This window comes from Capsicum annuum, chromosome 7, assembly GCF_002878395.1.
Source record: "Capsicum annuum cultivar UCD-10X-F1 chromosome 7, UCD10Xv1.1, whole genome shotgun sequence".
Classification (NCBI taxonomy): domain Eukaryota; kingdom Viridiplantae; phylum Streptophyta; class Magnoliopsida; order Solanales; family Solanaceae; genus Capsicum; species Capsicum annuum.
In genome coordinates, this window is record NC_061117.1 from 152,397,162 (window position 1) to 152,413,794 (window position 16,633).

Sequence of the window (16,633 nt, forward strand, 5' to 3'; positions counted from 1 at the left end):
GTGATCAGTAAACACATCAACATGAACACCATACAAATAATGTCTCCAGATTTTCAAAGCAAAACCTATAGCTACTAATTCAAGAGCATGGATTGGGTAATTTTTCTCATGAGGCTTCAAATGTCTAGAGGCATAAGCTATAACTTTACCACTTTGTATCAACATACAACCCAAAACAACTCTAGAAGCGTTACAATACACCACAAAACTATCAGTACCAATAGGTAAAGCTAACACTGGGGATGAAGTAAGTCGAGTCTTTAACTCCTAAAAACTCTTCTCGTAAGGTTCCAACCATAGGAAATTTACTTTTTTTAGGTCAATCGTCTCATGAGAGACGTAAGGAAATAAAATCCCTCAACAAAACGATGGTAGTAACCAGCTAGACCTAAGAAACTCCTAATGTCAGATGGGGAGGCAGGTCTAGGCTAATTTTTTATAGCTTCTGTCTTTTGGGAATCGACTCTAATGCCTTCGGCGAAAATAATGTGACCCAAAAAAAACTGACCTTAGGCAAAATTCACACGTGTAAAATTTAGCGAATAATTGATGATCTCTAAGAGTTTGCAAGTTAATTATAAGATAGTCGAGATAATCATCCTCTCTTTGGGAATACCCAAGAATATTATCTATAAATACAATGACAAACATATCAAGATATTGCTTGAACATTCGATTCATAAGGTCCATAAAGGCTGCTGGAGTGTTGGTTAACCCAAAGGAGATAACAAAAAACTCAAAGTGACCATAACGGGTTCAGAAGGATATCTTTGGAATATCACACTCTCTCACTTTAACCTGATGATAGCCGGATCTAAGGTCTATCTTTGAGAAATAACTTGCACCCTGTAGCTGATCAAATAAATCATTGATTCTAGGAAGAGGGTACTTGTTCTTGATAGTTACCTTGTTGAGTTTACGATAATTAATGCACATATGTAATCTACTATCTTTCTTACATACGAATAGAACAGGTGCACCCCAAGAGGAAACATTGGGTCTGATAAAGCCTTTATCTAAGAGATCTTTAAGTTGCTCCTTTAACTCTTTAAGTTCTGAGGGAGCCATACGGTACGGAGGAATGGAAATAGGCTAAGTGTTGGGAAGAAGATCAATCTCGAATTCTATTTCTCTATCAGGTGGGATCCTTGGGAGATCTTCCAAGAAACCATCAGGAAGCTTATTAATAATGGTAACTAACTAAATAGTAAGAGTCTCAAACTTAAGGTCTTTAACTTGAACTAGGAGATAGATGCAACCCTTGGAAATCAACTTCCTAGCTTAGCGGTAGGATATAAAATGGCTCTTTAGAGTTACAGAACTCCCGGACCACTCAAAAATAGGCCCATCAGGAACTGAAACTTCACCACTCGGGTACGACAATCAATAGATACATAGCATGAGTGAAGACACTCCATACCTAGAATGACATCAAAATTAACCATATCTTGCTCAATCAAATCAGCACATATGACCCGATGAAGAAAAGTGACAGGACACTTCTTATACACTCGCTTAGCAATAACAGAATTTTCTACTAGGGTAGAAACCAGAATAGGCTCAGAAATTCGTTCAGGGTCCATCTCAAAATTTACAGCAACCATAGGTGTCACAAAAGAGAAACTCGAATCGGGGTTCATCAAATTTGTGACAAGTCGTCACAAAATGTCATCACAAAATGTTCGATTTTATGATTTTCTTCTTAAGGTTGACGAAATTGGTGATAAGTCATCATACTTGTGATAGCTTATCACAAATGTGGTCACTCAATTTTCTAGCCTGACATGCTGGAGTAAAATGGGCATAACTCTTGGCTCCGATACCAGATTTGGATGAAATTGGTATCGTTAGAAAGCTAATTCAATTATATATTTTTCGGTAAGTCGTAAGCTCAATAATTATTTGTATAACTAGAGATATTCTTATTTGAAGTTGAATATGGCAATATCCTTCCTAAGAATTCAATCGGTAAGGAATGTTTTAATTCACCTAATCGCTAGGACATATTTGAAGTCTTAATACACATCACCCTTAATCAAAAAACAACCAAAGCACTATAATTTAATTCTCATGAGTCATGGTTTCACTATTGGTTAGAGTCTTGAGGTATTACATATTTAGTTCCCTATGTATGTTGGATTTAGAACTTGCCCGATTAGTCTTACCTAGGTTGAAGGATAGGGGTTAGGAAAGGATTATAGGACATTTGAATACTATCCCACTTTTAGCCTAAACAACCTTCCCTGTATGTAGAATATCCCTTGATCCCTGCTTTGAGTCGGCTTAGCCTATTTCTTTTTATGACACCTATCACCTTTCCATTTATATCACAATAAACCTTTTTTGGCACTGGTGCTCCTTTGACACTGTGCACCTTGGCTATAATAGGGGTACGTGACACATAATGAGTATACATAAAGGTAGAATTAAAGCTAGTGTAGTTTCAAGGAGGCTTAGTCACTTTAAATATCATCGAGTATCATACCAGCAACTAGCCTATATTACAAGCCAAAGAGGAGACCTATAGTAATCCTAGCTGACCTGTCTGATGATCTGGGTGATGAAAATAAGGGCAAGCCTATGGTATTTGGCATACATTTATTGGAACTTCATTCTGAGAGTATGTGTCTTATGATTGTACCCATGGTAATATATGTGATGTCTGATATAAGAAAAGGGGAATTTCTTTGTAGTAAGGGCATATTGGTTATATCACTAGTTACTGACTTATTTGGATAGTTTAAACTTGACTTGATTCCTATGTGTTTCATTGGTGTTCTTCAATAATATACATAGTTATTCTTGAATTGACTGACCTTGGAGATGGTGAAGATATTTGAGATGATATAGATGATTGACTGCCAAATTTACTTTGTATTCTCTTAGTTTTGTTTGAATTACTTGAGGACAAGCAATTGTTTTAAGTTGAGGGTGTTGTTGTGTGAGTTGATGCTAATATATTTGAGTCTTTTTAATGAGAATAATTCCAAAGTCTTAAGCAACTTTTGTTGTTTTTGAGTGTTTTATCTTTGTTTTTGTAGTAGAGCTAAGATGCTAGAGAACCAAAAAGGATGGAAGCAAAAGAGTTAAAATCTGAAGAAAAAAGAAAAGAAATATTGTCGACAATATTCCTGATAAGTCGTCAGCCCTGTGATAAGCTATCAGCTTTATCATCAGCCTTAGACAGAGAATGGACCTCAGCTGAAAGTTGTGATGATATTTCATGATAAGCCGTCAAGGATTTGATAGGTTTTCAAAATTGTCATCAGTCCAAGGTAGAACATAGGAGCTGAGGTGGAAAAGTGATGACATTCATGATAAGTCATCAAAGATTTGATATTCCGTCATAGTTCATCATCAGCCTAAGGCAGCGAATGTCAAAATTAAAGAGAGCTGATGACATTTGTGATAAGTCGTCAGCCTCCTAATAAGGCATTACGAGTGGTGTCACCTGTCCGAGAAATTGCTACACTCTATGATTTTTGTTTGCATAATTAGGGTAATCTATTTAAAGCATTGTTTAGGGTTTTCTAAGCAGTCCCGAGCATCTTTTGGGAGACACGTATTTTGTTACTTTTCTCTCTAGTTTCTTGGCTTGAAAAAAAATTAACTTTGAAGAGGTTTCCATCAATACTTTGGGGATTCCTATTGTGATATAATCTGAGAATCACTAGTTATTATTCATCTTGTGATAAGTTTATCTTTCAAATTATGAATTCATCTAGTTGTTCCGATCATTACAGCATGAGTGGCTAAACCCATCTAACCCGAATTATGGGATATATAGGTTAAGTTTTGGTAAGATTCTAAGTGTTTAAGATTCAAAAGGTAATAGGACTCCTTGATAATTCCAAGATTTTAATCATTATCTATTGGTTGCAAACAATAGATAGCACCTGCTTTCATTTGCTTGAGATAAAAAATCAGATACAGTAGGAAGTTAATTATTGATAGGGACTTGGAAGCACTAAAAACTTCCTTTTAATAATAGAGACTCTATAACAAGGTTGATTAACCTGAGGTAAAGTCTGGTCAGTGAATATAAATTCCCCAAGTTTGAGAGGATTAGGTAACTAAATGCTTAAGTAGGTCGAGAGACATTTAGGCATAACTTCGATAAAGGTAATCAATTGTCCTATTTACTGTGAGAATCTTGAATCACCATTAGGATCTATCAAGTACCAAAACCCATAGTGAACATAATTTTGGTTTTCCATAAACTCTTGATTACAAACACTGAAACTAAAGTGACCAACAATTATTTGCTAATCTCCAAAACCCCCCATTTTATCTTGTCGTATCATTTGTTTGAATTTAAATTGCATCTTTAGTTCCAAACTAGTTTAATCGCCAATCACATTATTCCCTATGGATTCGACCCCGACTCTAAACTTGGGTAAATATATTGTTGACGACCGCCTTACACTTAATTGACTTATAAGTTGAGCATTATCAATGGTCGAAATGGCCCCATGAAGTCTATTCCCCACACGTCAAAGATCTTCATTTCTAGAATATTATTCAAGGAAATTTTATAATATCTTGATATTGTTCCCATTCTGTGGCACTGGTCACAACTTCAAACATAATTCACAACATCTTTAAATAGTATGGGCTAGAAAAAAACTAGACTGTAATACCTTTTGAGCTATTCTCTCTTCACCATGATGACCTCCATAAGGCAATGAATGACAACTTTCAAGTATCTTTTTTGATTCATCTCCTCAAACACATCTTCTCATTATTTGATCAGCACCCTTCTTAAAAACAAATGGCACATCCTATACATAAACACGAGAATCATATAACAACTTCTTTTTATGTTGACAAGTGTCCTTTGGATAATACACACCAGCTACTAAAGAGTTTACTATATCAGCATACCATGGGTTTTAGCTACATATACTGCCAATAGTTGCTCATCAGGAAACTCCTCTCTAATACAAAATAGATCATCGACTACATGATCATGACTCTCAAGTCTCAAAACATAATCCTCAACTTAATTTTTAGCTCCCTTTTCTATCATAGATTTCTAGATCAAACTCTTAGAGTAGAAGAATCCACCTAATCAAACTTGGCTTCGTATCCTTCTTGTTAAACAAGTATCATATGGCGGTATGGTTAGTATGAACAATAACCTTTGTACCCACTAAGTATGATCTAAATTTATCAAATATGTACACATGTGATAGTTTTTCCTTCTCTATGACTGTGTAATTATCCTGGGCTGCATCCAAGATTTCACTCGCATGATAAATAGAGTGACATACCTTATATTTGTGCTGCCCCAAAACCTCTCCAACAGCCACATCACTCGCATGACACATTATCTCAAATAGTAATGCCTAATTAAGAGGGATTACAATAGGTGCCTCAAAAAATTTCTTCTTCAGACGATTAATTGCTTTCTGGCAGTCATCCCCAAAGTCATACTTGGGCCTCTTTTTCAAACAACTTTCATAGTACACCGCAAATTTTGAGAAGTCTTTGATAAATTATCTGTAAAATCTTGTGTGCCTAAGAAAGCTTCTTACCCCCTTCACTAACACCAAATACAGGAGTTTTTCAATGGCCTCTTCCTTAACTCTATCTACCTCAAGTCCTCTATATGATACCTTATGACAAAGGATGATGCCTTTCCTAACCAAAAAGTGGCACTTCTACCAATTTAAAATAAGGTTTGTTTTTTCACAACGTGCCAAGACTTAGTTTAAGTTCTGTAATCACAAATCAAATGAATTACAAAAAACAAAAAATATTGTCCATAAATACCTCGACAATATCCTCTACCATATCAAATAAGATAGCCATCATGCATCTTTAGAAAGTTATTGGTGCACTGCAAAGACCAAAGGGCATTCATCTGAATTCATAAGTACTGTACGAGCAGGAAAACATGGTCTTATCCTTGTTCTTAGGTGCTATGGTTATCCAGTTATACCCTAAATACCCTTCCAGAAAGTACTAGTACTCCTTTTCAGCCAATTTGTCTGACATCTGATCAATAAATAGAATGTCATAGTGATCCTTCCTTGTGGCATCATTCAACTTTCTATAATCAGATCCTTCACCCAGTCACTGTGGGAGTTAGAATTAGCTCATTATCTTTGTTAGTGACAACAGTCATCCCACCTTTCTTTATGACACAGTGTACAAGGCTGACCCATTTGTTATCAGATATAGGATAAACAATCCCAGCATCAAGCCACTTAATGACTTCTTTTCTGAACACTTATTTCATTACTAGATTAAGTCTTCACTGATGATGCACACTTAATTTGTGTCCCTTTTCCATATATATTTTGTGCATACAAAAAGCAAGATTGATTTCTGTGTTGTTCGACTTATGTCATCCAATGTTTTACTCCTTTTTTTCAACACAGTCATGCCTCTCTACCTGCACATCAGACAACCTACAGATAAAATCACAAGCAAAGTATCATCCTTAGTAAGAAAAGCATATTTAAAATAAGAAGGAAGATCCTTGAGCTCTAGTTTAGGTTATTCATCAATGAACGCCTTTGGAGATGGTCCAATCGGTCTATTCAATGGCTCAAACTCAGTAACTCTGGTTTTAATTAATGCTAAATTTATAATTTGCACTATTTCAAGTGCCTCAACATCACCATAGAGATCTTAGCCCATCAGAGCTCACTTAAGTAAGCCATTAGACAATAGAAGGTGGAGCTCAAACTTAAGGTCTACAACTTTATAGCAGATAATGCTTCATATATAGCAAGCAACTTCATTTCCTTGTACACATCAAAAATCTTCACCTTATCATGAGCTATTATGGTCATCTTCCCTGTAGATACATCAATAAGGGATTGCCTAATTGCTAAGAATGGGTATCCCAAAATAAATAGAACGGCCGAATCATCATTAAAATCAAGAAAAACAAAATCCACTGGGAAAATAAGTTATCCCACTTGCACTAATACATCTTCAATGATCCTATCAGGCCTAGCAAGAGATCTACCGACTAACTGCAAATAATGGTAATAGGTTTGTCACTCCCAAGACCTATCTTTTTCAACCAAGAATTGGGAATAAGATTAATGTTTTCCCATAAATCATATAAACCCCAAGCACTAAGGGTTTGTTTGATGGTGATCCACCAAGTGAAACTACCTGGATCTTTCATCTTCATGGGCAATTTATTTTGGATCTAGGAAGTGCACTCCTTAGTAAGTCCTACTATAGCATATTCAGTCAAATAGTTCTTGTTTTCCACTATATCTTTCACATACTTTGCATATTTCAGAACACTCTACAAAATATCAACTAGATGGAGATTGATAGGAACCTACTGTAAAAGCTCTAAAAACTTCATGTAACTAGTCTGTTTTTAGTGCTTTCAAAGCCTTTAAGGGAAGGAGAAAGTAGAGTCTTCGTCTCCACTTTGGTTTCATTAGTTGCAACTCTTTTTCAACCACTTTTTCCTTATTCTTTTCATCATAACCAGCAATAACTTTGTTAATTACTTGCTCTGGTTCTAACTCTTTCAGCTACAAATCGCTCCTAGTAGTGACTGTATTTACCAGTTTTGGATTCACCCCAGTGTCACTATGTAGACCTCCTTGTGGTATAATGTTTTATGCTCCTGTAATATTACCAATTTACATCTCTAAGTATTTGGTAATCAACTATTGACTCTTCATATATGCTACCAAATATGCTTGAGTAGCTATAAGTTGTTTCAACATCTCTTCCATATTACTCATTTGAGTCGTTTCCTAATTACTCTAAACTTGCTGCTTTTGATTTCTTGGTACTGGCCCCATGTACTGATTATTATTTTTCGATTGATTTCCACCCCATAAGAAATTAGGATAATCTCTCCAATTTGGATTGTAAGTTTTACCATAATTCTATTTCCCTAGATGATTAGTATTCCATACATAATTTACAAAATCTAGATTAACCATACAAGCATCCACTGCATGGTCACTGCTCCTATAAATATCACACCAAGTATTTTCCTATTAAACTACATTAGATGTTACTACTGATTGCGTAACCCCAAACTTCATATTGCTAAACTAATTAGTTATCTGATTTTATAGTGCAGCAAGCCGCGCTGATAAAGCAGTAAACTAATATACCTCCAATGCACCTGTAACATTCTTGGGAGAACTCCTTAAGTCATCATGACACTTAAGATCCCATATGAAATACGACTCAATAGTATATATAAGTCATCATATGTCTTCTCAAGAGCCTACCCACATGCTGCAGAATCCAAGAGAATCTTGGTGTTGGGCTTAAGACCCTCTATGAAGGTATAAACTAGTACATCATTAGACTGATGATATTAAGGGTAATTTCTAAGCATACCCTTAAATCTTTCCAAAACTTGGTAAAGATTTTCTCCTTCTTTCTGCATGAAACTCAGTATCTCACTTCTCAAATATGATGTCTTCCTTAAAGGAAAAAATCTCATAAGAAATTTTTAAGCCAGATCTTTCCAGGAAGTGATTGAGTTTGGTGGTTCAGCATATAACTACCTCTTCACTTCCCCAATTAAAAAAAGAGAAAAACGTCAGTATAACATAATCAGTAGATATGTATCACTAATTTCCAAGAAAGTCTGTATGTGTGTGGATATTCATGTAAGAACCTTACAAATTGTCCACTTAAACACAATAGTTGTACCATATTTTATTTCAATTCAAACTAACTACCCACCTCTAGCTTACAGATGTGATTAGTAGCATGGTTTGTAAGTGGGATTTCTACTTCATGAATAGGTCTGGCTTCTGCTCGAGTAGGAGCAGCTGGAAGTGCAGGAGCTGGACCACGTGTAGCATTTGAATCAATTGGATCAATAAGATTAGGATCTACTTACTCCGCCATTAGAACTTGCTAAATTTGATAGTGAGAGCATTGCCACTATAAAATTCCTATTCTGATTTCGAATAAACCTCTACCAACTCTCTATCTCTTGCCAGTCTGGTACTTCACAGGTCCTGCAAAAGTTATCCACCACTATAAAGTTGTTAACACTTAAAATTTTTATCAAAACCCAAAAATTTAGAAAATTACTACTTATTTTAGTCCCTGGAAACAGCCCTAAAAAAATTTATGGTCTAACGCATATTTAAGAGCACACGATTGTACAAGAAATATTGTGACTAAGATGGTCAGATATTATACCCATGAGGAAAACGTAACTAGCAATTTTACCAATATTAGTCTTTTACAAGAATGTATCAAGTGTTTCAAGTATCAAGATGATTTTGAAGATTTAAGTAAAAGTATAATTAATATAGAAATAACAATGTGCGACAATAGCAATTTAAGTAGGGTTGTACGCAATACTACTGAGAATTCTAGGGTTGAAATAATTTAAACAGTCTTGCAAGTCACCATTCATCTCATAGTTTAGTTGATTATTGGGTTATTAATTCACAAGGTTTAGAGTATGATCATAGTCTCTCGATTCTCTAATTTTCTACCTAACTGGACATATTAACTATATCATTGAGCGGAGATGCAATAATCCATTTAGATGCATTAAGTTGTAATCCTACAAGTGAACCAAATAAGGCATCTAGGTATATCCCTATCCTAGATGCTAATTAAGATCCCTAATTTTATAAATGAATAAGAACCTTTCACCTTAAACTCTTTTTTCTATCCTATGATTCTCCTCCCGAATTCACAAAGATATATAGGTGTATTTTACTTGTGGCTAATCATCAAAATAGTAATCACAAGAGATTAAGAATAACCCGTATGATAATTCAATAATAAACTACTCTAAGAATATCAAAGTGTAATCATGTCTTTGGCTTTAACCCTATAATAAGGGTATTTAGCCACTCATGTTGGAATTCAACATCAAAAATGAATGATTTAATCATACCAAAAAGTAATCTTGAAATAATAAATTTCAAAGAACCTTAAGAGAAGATTTTAGTATTTTTGCCTCTGTTGTACGTCTACCAAAAATAGTGCCAATTAACTTAAAGTGGTCTTTTTTTATAGTTGGACCTAACTTTCCTAAGTTTGTTATTTACCGTGACACGAGGGTAGTTCTCTGTGATACCCTCTGCAACTTGGGCTTATCATGGAGAACTACTAGATTTCACCACTTGAGAATTACCTTCCTCCATGATACGGAGGTAAAAATATGGATCAACGTTCGCGATGCGGTCCTATTATGAACCCTTACTACATTTTGTTAATTTGAACTTATCTTTCCTTGCTTTATTCCATGATTTACAAACCTCATCCCAGTATACTTATGCCTAGAAAATTACTCCCGATGCATACATTCATCATTAACTTCCCATTCATGCATCCAATTATATCCAATTTTATCATAATTTAGCCCTACATCAACTAATCATCTCCATTAGATAAGGAAATCAATTAAATCTCAAATATAATAAGAATAAAACATTTTAGCTAATAGAATAAGTCCTATTAAGGGTGAATATAAGTGCTTGGACATATAAATACACCCAATACAATGACATAAATTAATTTATTAAGGCATTTTATGACCGGCTTATGCTTTTTAGTTCGAGGGGTCAGGTAAGAGATGAGTTTGGTCACTTAGAGTAGGAATCCATGACGGTTGTAGAGTATGAGGCACATTTTCATCCCTAGTCCAGATATTCTTATGCCATTATTCTCATCGAGTCTGAGAAGATTTAAAAGTTTAAAAAGGGGTTTGATATTTCACTTCATCTCATTACTACTAAGATAGTAGTTCCAAGAGAATTATTTCATAGTATAGTGGATCATGCAAAGATTATTGAGTCTATTCTTAAAGCATATTAGGGATGCACCATGAGGGTACACCATTAGAGCGATTTTAGTAGTTGAACTTCTTAAAGAAAAAGATTTTAGAGGCTCCATGGGTATCAAGGCAGACCAGTACAGAAATCTTTGCAGGGTTCAATTAGTGGTCCATCTAGTCCATCAGCTTTGGGTGGTCGTTCTAGCTCAATCGTACCTATCTATATTGAGGTATGCCATAAAGTTTGCTATGTGTGTGATTAGGTTTACTATTTTTCCAAGGATAGTCCCCTTTATATTTTTAGGCCTACTTTTAAATCGACTGTGAGAGGATCTAAAGGTACGTGAGGTAGAGGTAGTGGTGTTCATAGTGGTAGTTGTGGGTCTACTCAATTGGGTAATGGGCTTGGATAGTATTAGGACTTACCCACTAGACTAATGGTTTAGGCTTCTGATATTGTTATCACGGGTATTGACCTTATTAGTTTCAGATCTGAATAGGTGTAATTTGACAAAGGTTGACTTTCTTCTATGTGTCTGTATATTTCTCTTTGGGTTTTGATTTAACTAGTGAGCCTCTTTCCATGCCTATCAATGTATCTACCCCTATAGGAGAGACACTTTAATGGTGGATCAAGTGTATCAATCCTATGTTGTGGCTTTCATAGGTTGTGAGATGTGGTTGATCTAATTATACTAGACATGGCAGATTTTGATGTTATCTTAGGTATGGATTAGTTAGCTCCTTATCATGGTATCCTAGAATATTATTCTAAGACCATGCATTTAGTTCCGTCATGTGGTCCAAGGATATCTTGGAGAGTGCACCTCATTTGGGTCCCAAGAGAGTTATATCTTTCCTTCAGGCTAGATATTTGGTAAAGAGGATATGTTTGTCTTATTTGGCCTATATTCATGATACTGGTGTTGATTCACCACCTTTTTGGGATTCTACTTGTATTGTTGAGTTCACGGATGTTTTTCTTATGAATTTTCTTAGTATACCTCTATATCGTGATATTGATTTCATCAATGATGTTGAGTGGGGAAACAAGCCAATTTTTATTCCTCCTTAGAGGATGGACCTAGCAGAGTTGAAGAAATTAAAATATTAGTTATAGGAGTTATTAGACAATGGATTTATCCAATCTAGTGTATCACCTTGGGGTTCCCCTATCTTATTTATGAAGAAAAAGAATCCTCTTCCTCTTATTAATGATTTATTTGATCAGCTTCAGGGTGCTTTGGTGTTTTTAAAGATATATTTGAGGTCTGGATATCACCAATTGAAGATTAGAGCATTGGTATTTTGAAGACAACTTTTTAGACTCGATACAGTTGTTATGAGTTCTTATTCATGTCCCTCAATTGATCAATACCCCAGTCACATTCATGGAGTTGATGAACTAAGTATTTTGATTATATCTCGACTCTTTTGTTATTATATTGATCTATGATTTCTCAGTTTATTCCATGAGTGATGCCAACCATGAAGAGCATTTATAGATTGTAGTTTAGAGATTAAGGGAGGAGAATTTGTATGTTATGTTCTCCAAGTATGAGTTTTGGTTGGAGTCTATTTCTTTCTTGGGTTATATGGTGACCAAAGATGGTATTATGGTCGATCCAACCAAGGTTCTACCAGTTCATGGTTGGGCTAGGCGTACTTTTCCTAATGAGATGCAGAGTTTTATTGGTTTAGCAATTATCGGTGCTTTATTAAGGGTTTTTAATCTATTGAAGCTCCATTGACTAAGTTGACTCAACAGAGGATTTCTTTTTAGTTGTTTGATGGTTGAGAAGTAAGCTTCCAAAACCTCTAGTATTTTTTGACATCAGTTAAGTTTTAGGTTTGGTGTTGTGCTGATGCAGGAGGGTAAAGTGATTGTCTACGCTTCTCGTCAAATTGATGACCAAGAGAAGAATTACCGTACCCATGATTTGAAGTTGTGTGTCATTTTCTTTACTTTTAGGATATGGAGACATTATTTGCCTGGAGTCTATTGAGATATCTTCTTGGATCATTGTAGTCTTTAGTATTTCTTTAGCCAATGAGATCTTAGTATGAGGCAGCATTGTTGACTTGAGTTACTTAAAGACTATGACATTACTATTCTCTATCACCCAGACAAGGTAAATATAGTTGTATATTCCTTGAGCCGAATGTCGACTAGCATAGGTATCTTTGTGTATTTTTTGACCTAGGAGAGGATTTGTCCTTAGTGGTTTAGAATTTGGCTAACAGATGGTTAGTTTTGATATTTCAATACCTAGGCATGTTTTAGCATTTATAGAGAGTAGATCTTCTTTGATAGAGCGGATTTGGGCTCATCAATTTGATAATATTGGGTTAAGAGTGATTTGGGTTATGGTGTTAAGTGGTGAGGTTAAGAAAGTCTCATTTGATTATGATGGGGTTTTGAGGATTAGAGATTGAGTTTGTGTTCTGAGAGTAGGTGATTGGGTGAGATTAATATTTGAGGAGTCTCATTGCTCGAGATATTTCATCCATCTAGGACTAACTAAGATGTGTTACGACTTAAGATAACACTACTGGTGAGGTGGTATAAGGAAGGATATAGCAGATTTTGTAGATTGTTGCCTATATTGCCAGCAGGTGAAGGTCGAGCATGTAAGGACTGGTTATTTGCTTCAAAGATTACCCATTCCTGAGTGGAAATTGGAACAGACCACTATGGACTTCATGATTGGGTTACCTTAAGCTTCTCATTGATCTGATAGTTTTGGGTCATCATGGTTCAATAAATCAAATATTCTCATTTTATTCCTATTCAGGTTTCGTTTAGTGCTTAAGGATTGGCACATATCTATATCTATGAGATAGTTTGCCTTCATGGTGTAGTAGTGCCTATTATCTCATATAGAGGTTCAGTGTTTACATCTCACTTTTCGAAGGCTTTGTAGGAGGAGTTGGGTACTCAAGTTTATTTTAGCACTACTTTTCACCCTTAAGCTGACGGTCAGTCAAAGTGGACTATCGGGGTATGGACGATATGATCTGCACTTGTATTATGGGCTTTAAAGGTTAATGGGAGCATCATTTAGCTTAATGGAGTTTACATATAATAAAAGCTACCATTCAAGTATAGAGATGGTTCCTTTCAAAGTTTTGTATGGTAGGCGTTGCCGCTCTCTAAATGGTTGGTTTGATGTTTTTAAGATTATACATCAAGTTATGAACTTGTTTCATGAGTCTTTAGATAGAGTTTGATGAATTTAGGATATACTTCGAGCATCTCAGAGTAGAAAGATGTGCTATGTAGATCGCAAACTTCGGGCCTTGAGATTTAGTGTTGGTGATTGAGTCTTCCTTTATGTTTTCCCCATGAAGGGCGTGATGGGGTTTGGGAAGATGGTCAAGCTTATCCCCAGGCATATTGGACCATTTGAGATTCTTAGGACTATTAGAGATATGTCTTATAATTTAGCATTGTCCTAGATTAATCAGCTATTCATCAAGTCTCATGTTTCCATGCTTCGGAGTAACATTTTGAAAGAGTCTCATGTCTTTCGTTGGGAATCAGTGTAGTTGAATGAGAAGTTATCTTTTGTTGAGGATCCTTTCTCTATTTTATCTAGATTTGTGAGACGATAGTGTTCTAGAGATATTTTTCTAAATAAGGTCTAGGGCGAGACACCATCCTATAGGTAAAGCTACCTGGGAGGTCGAGTCAGATATGCATGGTAGTTATCCCCAACTATTCACTAATTCAGGTATTTTCCTTATTTACAGTTTGAGGATGAACTAGATTCTTAGTAGTGGATGATGTAATGACTTGATTTTTGTGAATTACTTATTTTTGCATAATTTGACCATTTTACCCCTCCTCATGATTGCCTTGTGGTATTTCAGGGGTGTGGTGATTATTGACATAGTTCCCAATGCATTTTGAGGTAATTTATGTTAGTTTATGGTTTTTGGAGGTTAAAACTATTGTATAGTTGACTTTGGTCAACATTTATTATTATGTGCATCGAATGGAAAATGAACTGAACCAATTGATCCTGAATGTCGAATTTGGGTTGGTAACATAGCTGGTATTATTTTATTACTTTACTATCTTATTTTGATCCTTGATTTGGAAAATTGTAAGATAAGATTTTAGGGGTCAATTTTTTGAAAATGACATCTCTTTTAGAATCCTATATCGTAATTGAGTCTGGAGCGTCGAATTTGGAAGGGTAGCATAGTTCATCTGAGTTCTTTGGACTCGGATTGAATTTTGAGGGATCCGCAAAGACTTCAAGTTTTTCAGGTCTCCATCTGGTACAATAAAAGATGGTGTGACCACTAAAGTATCCCTTTTGGGAACTTTATCAGAGGGTGCTTTAGAGACCCATTGGGTTCTTTAACGGCCCTGGCCAGCCCAGCAGGAACCAGTTTAGCGGTCACCTGGGCGCTTTAGCATAGAATGCTAAAGCAAACCAGGATCCGCTTTAGCAGCCTGCCACCTAAGCAAGTTACTTCTTTACTTGTCAACTTGTTGCTTTAGTACTGACTGCTAATGCTACCCAAGATCTACTTAAGCGGCAATCTAGATGATATAAATACCTCTTTCTCAATTTTTCCATCATTTTTTAGACTTTAAGCTTTGGGTTTTAGATTATTTAGGAGATTTGTTCCATTTCCAAGATTAGGTAAGTTCCAAAACCTTATTCAATTATTTTTCTTTGGTTCTTTTCATTTAAAGCTTGTTAAAACTTGATTTCAAATGTCAACTATCGAGATTTTGGCTCGAGAAGCCTACAAATTTGAATTTCTTCAATTTCAACCCATTTTCACTTGGGTTATCTTCTATGACTTTCATAATTATGGATAATATATTTTTGAACTAGAATTCCAATTTTACAATTCTTTTCCTGGAAATCCATTTTGGGAGTCCATTTTGACCCCAATGCAGAAGTAGTTAATATGAGTATCGTTCGCTTTTTTTCATGCATAAAATCTATATTTATATGTTTTAGTTGATTTAAAGGATGTTCGCATGGGGTAGGATCTGTGTTGAAGGCTTTTGGATTGGGGTTTTTAATTTGAGGGAAATTATGGCTTACTTTCTTCAGACTGGGTTGGGTAGCTAATACTGATATAAAATCTTGTTATGGGTATGGAAACCAATCTTGAAAATGTTGTTATTATTGTTCTGTGTCTGTGAGGGGGCCAATGTTATTGTTATTAGTGGATTGGCACATTATTTTCTATGTGTGATAGTATGGGGTCTTATATGATATTGTTGGCCTAGTAATTTATATATTTTTTGTTGTTTTATTCTTGGTAAAAAATTTCCTAAGTTGGGATTTATGTGGTATCAGCGACATATTATTGCATATCTTTCTCTACTTGTACATAGATTATATTGAACTATGGATGATTGTCTCATTGAGGGGATTTTGGTTCAAGTGTTTGATATATTAGGTGGTTTTTTAAATTCTCATTCTTGTTGGTCTTGAGAATTACATTGTCGTATCATATGCATTCATGAGACATTGGTACCACAATGGAAATACTGGTTTTTTGACAAAAAATGTGATATCTGTAAACACTCTCTATTGAAGATCATGAGTTGGGGAGGATTTATGGATATTGGATTGTTATTAGTTATTGGAATGTATATGGGGCGCGAACCCCAATGGGTCCTACCTCGGGGTTGATCTAGATATGTATACGGATGTTTTGTGGCAATCTCGATATATCACATCATTATCATCATCATTCTTACTGCATCTCATACACTGTTCATCTTCTATGATTGTACCTTGTATTGGTTTGGTGTCTATCTATTTTGTGTTATTTTTCCAGTACTTGTACTTGGTATATGCATTATATTTTAGGACTATTAGTGGAGACAGTGTGGACTACCGT

The 16,633-nt window shown here is 35.4% G+C and overlaps 1 non-coding gene across 1 annotated transcript; it reads left to right on the forward strand.

The window, feature by feature from the left end:
- The first annotated feature begins 8,309 nt into the window (after positions 1-8,309).
- On the forward strand, positions 8,310-8,416 carry LOC124886240. The gene has a single exon (XR_007043326.1). It is a non-coding gene; the product is annotated as a small nucleolar RNA R71 (small nucleolar RNA).
- Positions 8,417-16,633: the final 8,217 nt, after the last annotated feature.